This window comes from Carlito syrichta, unplaced genomic scaffold (assembly GCF_000164805.1).
Source record: "Carlito syrichta isolate Samal-C Ts95f unplaced genomic scaffold, Tarsius_syrichta-2.0.1 Scaffold302316, whole genome shotgun sequence".
Lineage (NCBI taxonomy): Eukaryota > Metazoa > Chordata > Mammalia > Primates > Tarsiidae > Carlito > Carlito syrichta.
This window is the reverse complement of record NW_007246412.1, coordinates 148224-160632: the sequence shown is the minus strand read 5'-3', so window position 1 is coordinate 160632 and position 12409 is coordinate 148224. Positions and strand designations below refer to the sequence as shown.

General features: G+C 39.0%; 1 pseudogene across 1 annotated transcript; it reads left to right on the top strand.

The window, feature by feature from the left end:
- The first annotated feature begins 185 nt into the window (after nucleotides 1-185).
- LOC103258637 lies at nucleotides 186-2276 on the top strand (annotated as a pseudogene). The gene has a single exon (XR_002481874.1). The product of XR_002481874.1 is annotated as an SNW domain-containing protein 1 pseudogene (transcript).
- The last annotated feature ends 10133 nt before the right edge of the window (nucleotides 2277-12409 follow it).

Genomic DNA, 12409 nt, shown 5'->3' with positions numbered 1-12409 from the left:
GATGAGGTCTCGCCAAGTTGCCCAGGCGGGTCTCGAACCCGCGGACTCAGGCAAACCACTCACCTTGGCCTCCCAAAGTGCTGGGATTACAGGTTGAGCCACCAAGCCCGGTCCTGGGTTCTCCTTATTCTTCTGGAACTTAATAATTACCATTACAAAGCCTACCGTGTGAGAAGCGGCAGAAGATGGCGCTCACCAGCTTTTTACCTGCACCTACCTATCTCAGGACCAACCTGAGGCTGAAGAAAAGGCAAGATCCCAGAGATCATGACAGACCTCCCCGGTCTCTTCCCGAAGAGAACCTCCCCCTATGGGTATCGGAAAGGCTGGATACCTCGGTTATTAGAGAATTTTGGAGATGGAGGTGCTTTTCCAGAGATTCATGTGGCCCAGTATCCACTGGAAATGGGATGAAAGAAAAAAATGTCAAATGCACTGGCCATTCAGGTGGATCCTGAAGGAAAAATTCAATATGATGCGATTGCTCGATAAGGACAGTCAAAAGACAAGGTCATTTATAGCAAATACACTGACCTGGTTCTAAAGGAGGTTATGAATGCAGATGATCCAGACCTGCAAAGACCTGATGAAGACGCTATTAAAGAAATAACAGAAAAGACAAGGGTAGCCTTGGAAAAATCTGGATCACAGAAGGTTGGGGCAACCATGCCGGTTCGAGCAGCTGACAAACTGACTCCTGCTCAGTATATCCGATAGACAACCATCTCAGCAAGGAGTGGCTTTCCACTCTGGAGCCAAACAGAGGGTTATTCGGATGGTAGAAATGCAGAAAGATCCAATGGAACCTCCAAGGTTCAAGATTAATAAGAAGATTCCCCGGGGACCACCTTCTCCTCCTGCGCCTGTCATGCATTCTCCTAGCCGAAAGATGACTGTAAAGGAACAACAAGAATGGAAGATTCCTCCTTGTTTTTCTAACTGGAAAAATGCAAAGGGTTATACAATTCCATTAGACAAACGTCTGGCTGCTGATGGAAGAGGACTGCAGACAGTACACATAAATGAAAACTTTGCCAAACTGGCTGAAGCCCTCTACATTGCTGATGGGAAGGCTGGTGAAGCTGTGGAAATGCGTGGCCAAGTAGAGAGAAAGATGGCTCAGAAAGAAAAGGAGAAACATGAAGAAAAACTTAGAGAAATGGCCCAGAAAGCTAGGGAGAGAAGAGCTGGTATTAAAACCCATGTGGAAAAAGAGGATGGGGAGGCACGGGAGAGGGATGAAATTCGACATGACTGGCGAAAAGAGAGACAGCACGACCGGAATCTCTCCAGGACGGCTCCTGATACGAGGTCGAAACTGCAGAGAAATGAAAACTGGGATGATCAGTGAAGTCATTGCTCTCGGTGTGCCCAATCCTAGGGCTTCCAATGAAGTTCAGTATGACCAAAGGCTCTTCAACCAATCCAAGGGTATGGACAGTAGATTTGCAGGTGGAGAAGATGAAATTTATAATGTTTATGATCAAGCCTGGAGAGGTGGTAAAGATATGGCCCAGAGTATTTATAGGCCCAGTAAAAATCTGGACAAGGACATGTATGGTGATGACCTAGAAGCCAGAATAAAGACCAACAGATTTGTTCCCGACAAGGAGTTTTCTGGCTCAGATCGCAGGCAGAGAGGCAGAGAAGGACCAGTTCAATTTGTGGAAGATCCTTTTGGTTTGGACAAGTTTTTGGAAGAAGCCAAACAGCACGGTGGCTCAAAAAGACCCTCAGATAGCAGCCGCCCCAAGGAACATGAGCATGAAGGCAAGAAAAGGAGGAAGGAGTATTACACATCTCTTCCGAGTGGATGAACTATTATCCCATGGCCCTAATGATGCAAGTCCTATGGGGGAACACTTTGTAAATAGTCAGGATAAAAACCAAATCTAGGTGCCAGATCCCAGCACTACTTTTTATTACCAGAGAATAGGTGGGAAAGAAATTCTACTTTGAATTATTTAGTTTTTTTAAACAGAGGGTTGTGTTTGTGCTTCTCCCACCTTTTGGCATTTGAGAACACGCAGCCCCACGTACAGAATTCAGACCACGTCCCTTTGTGTGACACTAGTAGTTTGGGGTTCCTATTCTGTGAAAGAATGGCTGCTTTTGAGTGAAGCTATCCCAGCCGCGATGAGTGGGAAGATGTTCACATACTGGGACTGTCCTGCCAGACAAATCTTGCCCCTGCTGTGCTCTGTTTTAATTTGAAGTGGGGGAGGGAAGTAAGCTCTTGCTTGGTGCAGCTATTTGTTTCAAATAAAAACATTTAGTAAAAAAAAAAAAAAAAAAAAAAAAAACAAAGCCTACAGTGTAATTGAATGAATATGAGAAAACAGAGGATCATGCAAGAGAAAACAGTTCAGCTCCAGAGTGGTCCAGGAGCATCCTTTATCCTAGGCAAAATTATAGATCAATTCAGAGATAAGTCTTGGGCTTCCTGTAACAAATCCATTGTCCACTCAGCCCCTTACACCTTGATCAAGGTGCAAGTTTTTCATTGACAAATTATAGCAATCCATCCCTCTATTTCTCTTTTACCTTGCATAGAAAAAAGGAAGAGATTACCAAAACTCTAACAGCATAAGAGAGGATTTTGTTAAACATATTCCAAGAAAAAGTTATTCTTAAACAACAAAATAGAGATTAGCCCTGTTCCAAGATTAAGGTGATATCATATGAGCCCACCTAACTGTTCAGGGTTTGAGAAAATTTTGCTCATCTCCTGGGTCCTTTCATTTTCCTTATGCCTGGCTAATGCTCCCAGTTAAAATCATTATTCTGGCCTATGCCTACCAGCATAATCTAAACCTCTGTACTAAACCCTGACTGGGATCTCTGAATACAAATCCGTCTTCTCCATTCCACTAGGCTGCCTCAGCCAGAGTTCCACATTCTCCAGCCATAACTTTGCCCACAACTTCTGCTCTGTATGAACCTCTGAATGTCTACCCCAAATTGCCTTCTCAAAATCTGAAAAAGCTAGTTTGACCTTAACTCTGAGGTTCTAACCTGCAAACTCTATCCTTAAAACTATTAATTACTCATTCTACCCCCAGCCCTGCCTTCTTCTGGTCCTGCTCCCGCCTGACCTAACATTTGTTGACTGCTTACCACTAAGTCCAGATGCCAGCTAGAAGACGTTATGGAATGCTTCAGCCAATCTTTCAACTTAATAAAGAAGTGATGAGAGGCCTAGAAATAGTTTCCACCCCAAGCAGTAGAAAAGGATCCAGTTGATCATTTCAAACATGAGTTACAATTAATGTGATTTGAGGATAGAGTTGACTAAGAACTTTATTTTTTGGCAAACAATTCTTCTTTGTGAAGTTGGGGTTTTAATGATTCAAGGAACGTATCCTAGCCACATGTGTAGAAATATACTTGTTAGAGTCAGGTTTTCATTGCTGTTGTATTATAAATGGTAGCTTTCACAAGAAAAATGTTAACCTTGTAGGGAACTGGTATTACATAACCATCAACTATTTCACCCATATGGATACTTTAAGACAGTTTTTAAATCTTGCTGCATTCTTCCATGGTTTTCTTCATTCCAATCTTAACATCAAAGGTGAAATTCCTGAATGTGTAAGACTTAGGTCTTTACATTAAGTTTTAGTAATACCCCTACACAACATCTTTAAATCATTTCTGTCTCAGGGTTCACTATTGGTCGTTTACTGGGTGAATAGCGAAATATAAAATGTTTCCACAAATTGTACAATATTCTAGTAGAAGATATAGTGACCGGGCCTCTCATTCTGTCTGCTTCTGGTTTGTGTCAAGCTGACACTGTGTAGGTCAGTTCACTCATCCTTAATACATTGTTTAAATATACAGTAAAAGCAATATTCATAGAGTGGTATAAATATCATAGTCCCAAATTACAACACTTCAATCTTCTACAAAACCCATGAAGATTTTCATTTTTCCACAACATATGATTTAAATAGACCAAAAGAAGTGTTCTGACATGGATGATACAAAAGCAAAATATGAAAAAGACACCGTTGCTTTTTTTTTAAATTTTTCTTTCCAAGCACCATTGCTTTGCAAACTTTGGTGGGGAGGTGGGGTGCTAGTGAACACATGGATCACTCTAAAGAGTAAAGATCTGTTCTGTAAAACATTTCTGTTTGTAAAACCCTTTCTCCATTCCCATTGAGGAAGTCAGGGTGATGAAAAGAATAGATGTTTGTGTTGGCAGCACCAGACTACTTTCATCATTAAGGCAACAAGATGGAATTAAGCCTCCCCACATAGAACAAAACTACTGAGATTGTTAAATTGCTATATTAACTTCACATAGGTGAGTTAGCATAACACATGACCAGAAAGTAATATAAATTATTAATCACCAGTCTCACTGATGAAAAGATCTTCCTAACTGTTTTGAGTTCCCTGCCATCTGATTTTGCTGGTATTTTAAAAGTATGTGGTTTACGTTGGGTCTACGGAGTGCTCTGAAAGAAAAAAAAACTTCATTTTTATCCCTAAGTAATTGCTAATAAATGTATGACCTAGCTCAGAAATTAAAGAATAATTTGTTGACACTCTTCTATTAAATGTTTATCAAAAATAATTTCCCAAATCCAGAAAAGATAAATGTTCCCTTACAACTTGAGAATTTCTAAAGCCAATACCTGCAGTTCTATTTCAAAATGGTTATAACATTTATCATTATGCATAAAGAAAGGGTAGATTTCACTCGGAGAGAAATACAAGAAAATTTAAAATAAATGTATATCTCAAAATTTCATCTTATTTCAGTATTTGTGCTAGATAATTATCTCTTCCCTTATGATGATTCAGATAAAAATAAGCAAATATGATTGAACAAAGCACATTAAAACAATTTTTATTTTGGGAGGAATGCATAGCATATTTTAACAAATAGTTTCAGTAGATGAAGAGCTTCCTGACATGAAAGATGGCAGCAGATAGTCAATAACAAGGTAACACTGAGTCATAGACCAAAACTTTAGCTGAAAGCTTCAAAGATCCAAAGAATTACAAGTGAATAACATTTAAACCCATTGATATGAGAAGAATTTTAAGTATTTTTCAAATGCAGATGTCTGTAGAATAATGAATTCAGTGAATACTTTGCTTTTATTGAGGACTTTTTAAAAGAAAACCCATCTCCTGATGTTGGTTCAACAGTAGAATTTACTGAAATTCAATTGTTGTCAAGTGGGCCCCCCTTCCTCCGCTTTTCGTAATTGTGGGCAGTCACTAGACACAACATCTTCCTGAAGTGTAAGCCAAAGCCCAGATGCCTGCCCAGATTCTATCCTTTCCAATTTACTTTGACATCCCCCATTCCTTTCATAGGAAATGAACATTAGCCTCTTGTGCATCTCTCTACTCCAGTGATGTACTGTCTGAAAGACCATTGTCAGAAACCAGCCAGTTCTTGCCTGACCCCAACACGTAATTGAAATGCAACTCTACAGGTGTTTGGCAGATGAACTACAAGAGAAACCTCTGCAATTTCCATTTCCATTGTACAACTGTACTGTCTGGTGCTTAAATCATTTTTTTCCTTTTCTGTTATTGAATTTAAATGAATGTTTAAAAAGTTAATCAAGAGAGACCACAGTATAATTTCTGCCATTTACTGAAATCTGCCAAGTTAGTGTACTTTTTCATCATTTATGACCCACTCTGCATTCTGGCAAGGGTCTACTTCCAGTTCGACATGATGGTCTGTGGCATCATTCATGGAAGGATGAAGAGCATGCCCAACAACCAATTCTCTGACCAATGTAACACCATGTAAGACATGCCCTACACTTCAGCTTGTAGGTTTCAGGAAAGTCAGGAAAAAGTTACATTTTTGCTCCTTGTATACATGCTACCTCTGATACAATTTCCTTATGCTTGCTGGCAATTCTAGAAGCAAATGGACCATTTGTTCCTCTATGGGAATTCTCAAAGCCACAGGATAATGGTTTCAAAGGAAGGAAGCAGGGGGAATGATGAAATAACAACAATGCTATTACCCTTTCAAGGAGCCCAACTACCAGCATATTTCAACTGGGTGGTCCAATTACTAAAAATTAGTTTTTACTTGTTTGTTAGTAGTATGACTTATTCCAGAAAGGATTTAAGACATCTTCAAAGGAAACGTATAATACATCAAGATACAGTAACTTTAAAACACATGAGGAAAAAAATCAATAAAGAATAACCTAGAGGAGAGAGAATGAGAGGGGAACAGAATTCAATAAATAAAATTTATATTACATTCTTTGTCTTGCTAAAGGTGTGCCGAAGATTATTACTATTGTTATTAATTGACTATAGAGTAGTAAATTCATAATAAACCACTGCTTATAACATAAGGATTCAGGATTGGAGCTACAAGCATTGTTTTTGGAATGAAGATGTAAAATTCTTTGTAGAACAGCTCTTAGTGTTAATAACAGATGGATTTATTTTATATTGGAGGTAAACATGCATAGGCTATGACTAAAATAATCTGATACAGTTTTAGTACCCAAGTTTCTAATTATTAAACCTAATCTGAAAGAATAGTTTAATTGTGAGTTTATATTTATCTGTGAGAGACCATGCAATAAAAAATTCCCACACATTAAAGTATGTATGATTAGTATCCTAACAGCTGATATCCTAGTATTTCATGCCAATGGCAGATGAGCAGTAACACTATCTGCAATAACACTTGTAATCTAGACCTAGCTCTCTGTTGACTAGAGAGTAGTTTCCTGTATACCTATGGAAGGAATCCACCACTGAATTAAGCAGTTGGGGAAAATTATTTACCTTGCCACACAAAGCTATCAATACTCCACCGTAGTTTTGGATGACTTTTACAATGCACTGTGAAGTTGACACCTAGGAAATCGACTCTCTACTCACAGAACAATTCTATTTAAGAATCTGTGCATGATATATTCTGACTTGGCAGGGTAACTTCTCAAAATCACTAGTGGCTATCTCCACTTTCCCCCCAAGTAGCAAAGAGTTGAGAATTGCCCTGGTTCTTTTCACATTGCTGCTCTCTCTAGTTCCAAACTGGATATGCAGAACCCTAGATATAAAGAGATGAGAAGTTTTTTTATGCTACTCTGTCCTTCAATAACAGCAACATAGAGGAAGAATTATAGATCTTTCCATACTGGCCAAAACACTGCCTACATTTTAGACTTATATTAAAAAATGCACCTAAGGTGTAGGTAACTTGTGGTGGCCTTTTTCATGGCACCAGCATGGTGCGATGTGGTCATACTCTATTCAACATCAACATGCTGAGTAGTGTTCTTTGAAACATAATTCTTTATTTTACAGTGTAGAAGTGAGAGTTCCAAAATGTCTTCAAAATTGGCTCTAGTCCAAAGTTGGAAATATATCACAGAAGATGGTCAAATTCTCCTTGCTATTAATGAAACACCCTGGTCTTGGAGGTTAGGAAGTACTGAGGCACTATTCGAAGTCGCTTAATTTTACATCCAGAGGCCTCCTTGGTATATCAAAAATCAGAATTACAACCCACCTACCTATGTGCTCTTTCACTTTTATCCAAATTCATTCGCCTATTCCTTAGAAATATTCATGAAAATAATCAGCATCATCCTAGACAAACCTAATCGTAACACTAATAATAATACCAGCTACTTCTTTTTTTTTTTTTTTTGAGATGGAGTCTCACTCTGTCGCCCAGACTGGAGTGCAGTGGCCGCTCCCCGCCACCGCAGCCTCGACCTGCTGGGCTCCAGCGATCCTTCCTCCTCAGCCTTCCGAGTAGCCGGAATTACAGGCATGCGCTCCCACGCCCGGCTAATTTTTTGATTTATTGTAGAGATGAGGTCTCGCTGCCCAGGCGGGTCCCGAACCCGCGGGCTCAGGCAATCCACTCACCTCAGCCTCCCAAAGGCGCGGGATCACAGGCTGAGCCACCAAGCCCGGCAAGACCAGCTACTTCTTATAGAAGGTCTACTACTATGCTGCCTAATGCTGTCCTAGATATTCTACTATATTATTTCATTTGATTCTCACAATAGGTTTATGAAATTGATATTATTATTCTCATTTGACAGAGAATGAAAGCAAAGGTCAGAAAGGTGAAGTCATTTGTCCATAATAACCCTACTAACAAGTGGGTAGGTATAAAAAAGTTAAGTGTGAGACTATTAAAAATGTCTTTCAACTTCCTGGAGAAATACATCATAATATATCATATAAATTACAAGTTATTTAAAACTTTTGAAAAAAAATTTTTCATTGACCAACCATGAAATAATTAGGGAATTAAGCACACAAGGCCACATGGATGGCACAAGGTCTGCCTCCAGACCTGACAAGCCGAATAGCCAAGCACCATGTTGCTATTAGTTAGCCTACACAAATGAAATAATGGCCAACTAAGTGTCAGTAACCTTCAAGCTTTCCTAGCAATGTAGAACCCTAGGGCATAGTTCAAGTCACTTGTTCACTCATGATTCACTCAGATGTTTGAATTAGGTTAAACTCCCTGAAAACACCCTATTGTGTTTCAAGGAATCCAGCAAAATTCTAACTGAAGGCTTAGCAAAATGCATAGAGCTAATCCACATCCTGTTGGTTCATTGGGAGCTAGTTTTGGGGAGTCAAAGTTTACACACAAGGGAAAACAAAACGTGTGGATGCAGCTGAATCTTTCCTCCCAAAGCAGTGTTGGAAAACTCGTGTAAATATACAAACACACTAAGCTGTATTGTGAAAGGAGCCATTTGTTTTACTAACACAAGTTGGTATGGTGCAAGATTTTTCTTGGCAAATAAATAGAACACAGTGGAAAAATTTGTAAACAATGGAGTTTTCTGGCGATTTTTAAAAACCTGAAAAAACAGCCTTTCCAAAAGGTAAAAAAAAAGAAAAAAGAATCCTTTTCCTCAATCTCCCATGAGATACTACTCACATATAATCACTTTAGAAGTCAAAGCAGATGAAGAAATATGGCTTAATGATCAGCAGAAGATGCTAAAAAGACTATTTGGTCACTAATAAGCTATCCTGCCAAATGTTCAACGTAGGATCTACGTAGGCCAAGCCATACTAGCCAGAATGAGAAGTCTGTCAGTGATGGTCGCATGGTAAAGTTCAGGAGGTGAAGAAACCACTCCTTTTCCCAGAATTCTTTTGAGTGTAGTCATCATCACAGTGACGAAGGTTCAAATACAGTCATTGCTTTAATTACCAAATGTGACTACAGAGACCAAATGTTCTTGCTTAAATACAGATTTCATAGGAAGTGTGTTGGCTGAAGATCAAAAATAGGGAGGAGAAAAATTCCCCCAAAATAAGGTATATAATGTTAGTTTCAGAAAGCTGAGCCTATTGTAGCCACATCTCTCTCCCCAGCAGATCCCAGGCTAAATGGGTAAAATCTGACTTTAAAAATCTGAACATTTCTTTTTCTACTTAATCATTCAGAATGGTTGAAAACACACACACACACTCCATTCCAAAGTCAGTGCTTACCCATTTCACTCTTTAATATACTGAGAAATATGTATACATCTTGCATGTGTTAAAGATACAAAGGACTGTGAATTAAATCTTTTCTTAGATCAATTGATATCCAAAAGATTTTTTAACTGAGAATTTTATATACTTTACCAAACATGATTATATAAAACTACATATAAAAGATACAGTGGGGTTTAGCATCTACTCCAACTTCTCCCTCAGAAACTGACAATAACGCTTAATTTCTATGGTTAAGGGTCTAAATCTTGTACAATTCTAGATTCTCTTCTCTGTCCCATACTAGACTTATTCTATCTGGTTTATTCTGGGATGTCCTTCTTACTTCAGGATTTCCAACATCAAATTTCACAGATGCTACTTAAGTCCTTAATGTATATGTGCTCTCAACCATGTAACCATGTTAGCAATTTGGTAACAACGTGTGTATATAATTTTATGCCCTCTCCATGCTCATACAGTCATATATTATACACGTGTATGTATATAATTTGATATATACTAATATGGAAATTGGGAATTTTCTTTGATTTTCAAAAATGAGGTTATTTGCATACATATATACACACCTATTTTTTTCACCTACAAAAATATCCTGAACATCCTTCCCAATACTAACTTATCTCATGTTTTTTATTGATTGTATAATAATTCATGGTAAGAAATTAAATCAACCATTCCTCTGTTTATGGGGGTTCATTTAGTTCCCTATCTTTTGCCACCTAAAACAGTACTATCCAGTAAGAAGTAAGGCACCATTGGAGATCGATGTAAAAACTGACTCTACATAGCTAAGGTACCTGTGACCTACTCCAAACAGAACACCAAAGAGGGCCTATACATACACTCCTTCTATTCTTTTGTTCCTCTTCTGATCTTGTATCACTGCACAACTGTGTAGTAGTCCCCATCTGGTCTCTCTGCTTCCACTTTTGCCATTCTGCCTTCCATTCTTCACATAGCAACCAATGTGTTGTTGAAATAATAAATCCTCTGATTTTATTTCCTTGCTCAAAACCTTCCAACACCTTCCACTTATGCAGAGAATAAACCAAGCCCTGTGATCTGGCCCCAGGCCACTTCTCCAACCTCATCTCCTGGGAACTGCCACATACTCATTCCACATTTCCTTTCTTGCTGTTCCTCAACAGTGCCAAGAAACCTCTAACTACCAGTCTTGGCACTTGCTACCTTTTTCCACATGAACTTTCTTCCCTAGAAGTCTTTGGCTCCTTCTTTACTTTATGCGAGCCTCTGCTTAAATGGTCTCTCCTCAAAGAAGACTTTTGTGATACTCATATTTAATATCACCCCTTACTTTGCCTTATTTGTCTTTGAATAACTGATCACTACCTTAAAATATATTACAAAATTATGTATTTATTTTCCTTCATTAGAATGTAAGTTCCATGCCTTATTCTTCACAGTTTTCCTGGTCCCTAGAACAGTGTAAACCATGAGATGTGCTCAATAAATATTTGCTGATTAAATTAATGAATAAATAGATGCACCTAAAAAAGGTTAAAGGGGGAACACTATGTGATAGACACAGCAGCACGTGTAGATATTGAGTCTTTTAGGAGAGTTCATTTTGCCTGGATTGGCTCCAGTATGCACTTCATTCTGCCTTAGTACTTCATTTTAATCTTCTCCACAAGCACAGGCAGTTCAAATACTCTATGAAACTAGGCCGGACTCGGTGGCTCAGCCTGTAATCCCAGCACTTTGGGAGGCCAAGGTGAGTGGATTGCCTGAGCCCACGGGTTCGAGACCCACCTGGGCAACTTGACGAGCCCTCATCTCTACAACAAATCAAAAAATTAGCCGGGCGTGGTAGCGCGCACCTGTAGTTCCAACTACTTGGAAGGCTGAGGCAGAAGGATCGCCAGAGCCCAGCAGGTCGAGGATGCGGTGGCCAGGAGCAGCCACTGCACTCCAGTCTGGGCAATAGAGTGAGACTCCAACTCAAAAAAAAAGAAAGTAGACAGTTGGGTAATGGCCCTAAGGATTCGTTATGCCATGTATACTATTGCACACAATTGCCTGAGTTTTCCATTTAATTTCACCCTTTGTGGCCTCCCTGAACATGAACTGCAGAGTTGTTAGCAGAGGATAACAACAACAAGGGAGTGGGAAACACAGGAAAAGAAAATAGTCTTACATCTGAAGGGCATCTTCTGTTTCAGTTTGGGGTATGGTATCAAAATCTGTCCTAGAAAATGGATGCTGAGTTATGTTAAAAGGTTTCCCATTTTCTTGTGAGTTCAAAATACTGTAATTGAAAAGACAGTCACCGTCATCATCCCCTATTTCCAAATACAGTTTGCATATGGATTTGTTGTAGCCAATAGAGCAAGTTAGTTTGGAACAAGCATTCCATGAAACGGGAAGTGACTGAAAATTCCATCATGCAGAATATGAATAGACAGGCTTAGCTACAATTATTTTTAATAGAACAGTCTATCTGCTAACTTATCATGACCTTACTGTTATTTCTGCTCTGGAGACTTTCCTTAAAGGCCAGCAAGTTTGAGCTGATTGCCTTCATCCCAAGTTTTGTGGGATCCTGCTATTTATACTGAGAAGACTCAGAGAAATTTTCCATCAGATAGAAGAAGGTAGGTTCACCTGATGGTAGAGAGAAAAATCAGCCTTTGAATCCTTCCACCAATATTACAGCAGGTGAAATGGAGCCAGTGCGTTTCCTGGTTTGCTTCCTGCCTTTATCCTTAGCCCTCCTTTAAGGCTGCTTTGATATTAGATTTTGACTTAACTTCATGCTGACAAGGACAATGAAATGGAGTACATACTTTTCAATTTAGTAAAGAATTATATTATTATTTGTCAGATGTTGCTCCAAGCATTTTTAAATGTTCCTTCATTTAATCCCCACATCAACCCTATAATATCAGAG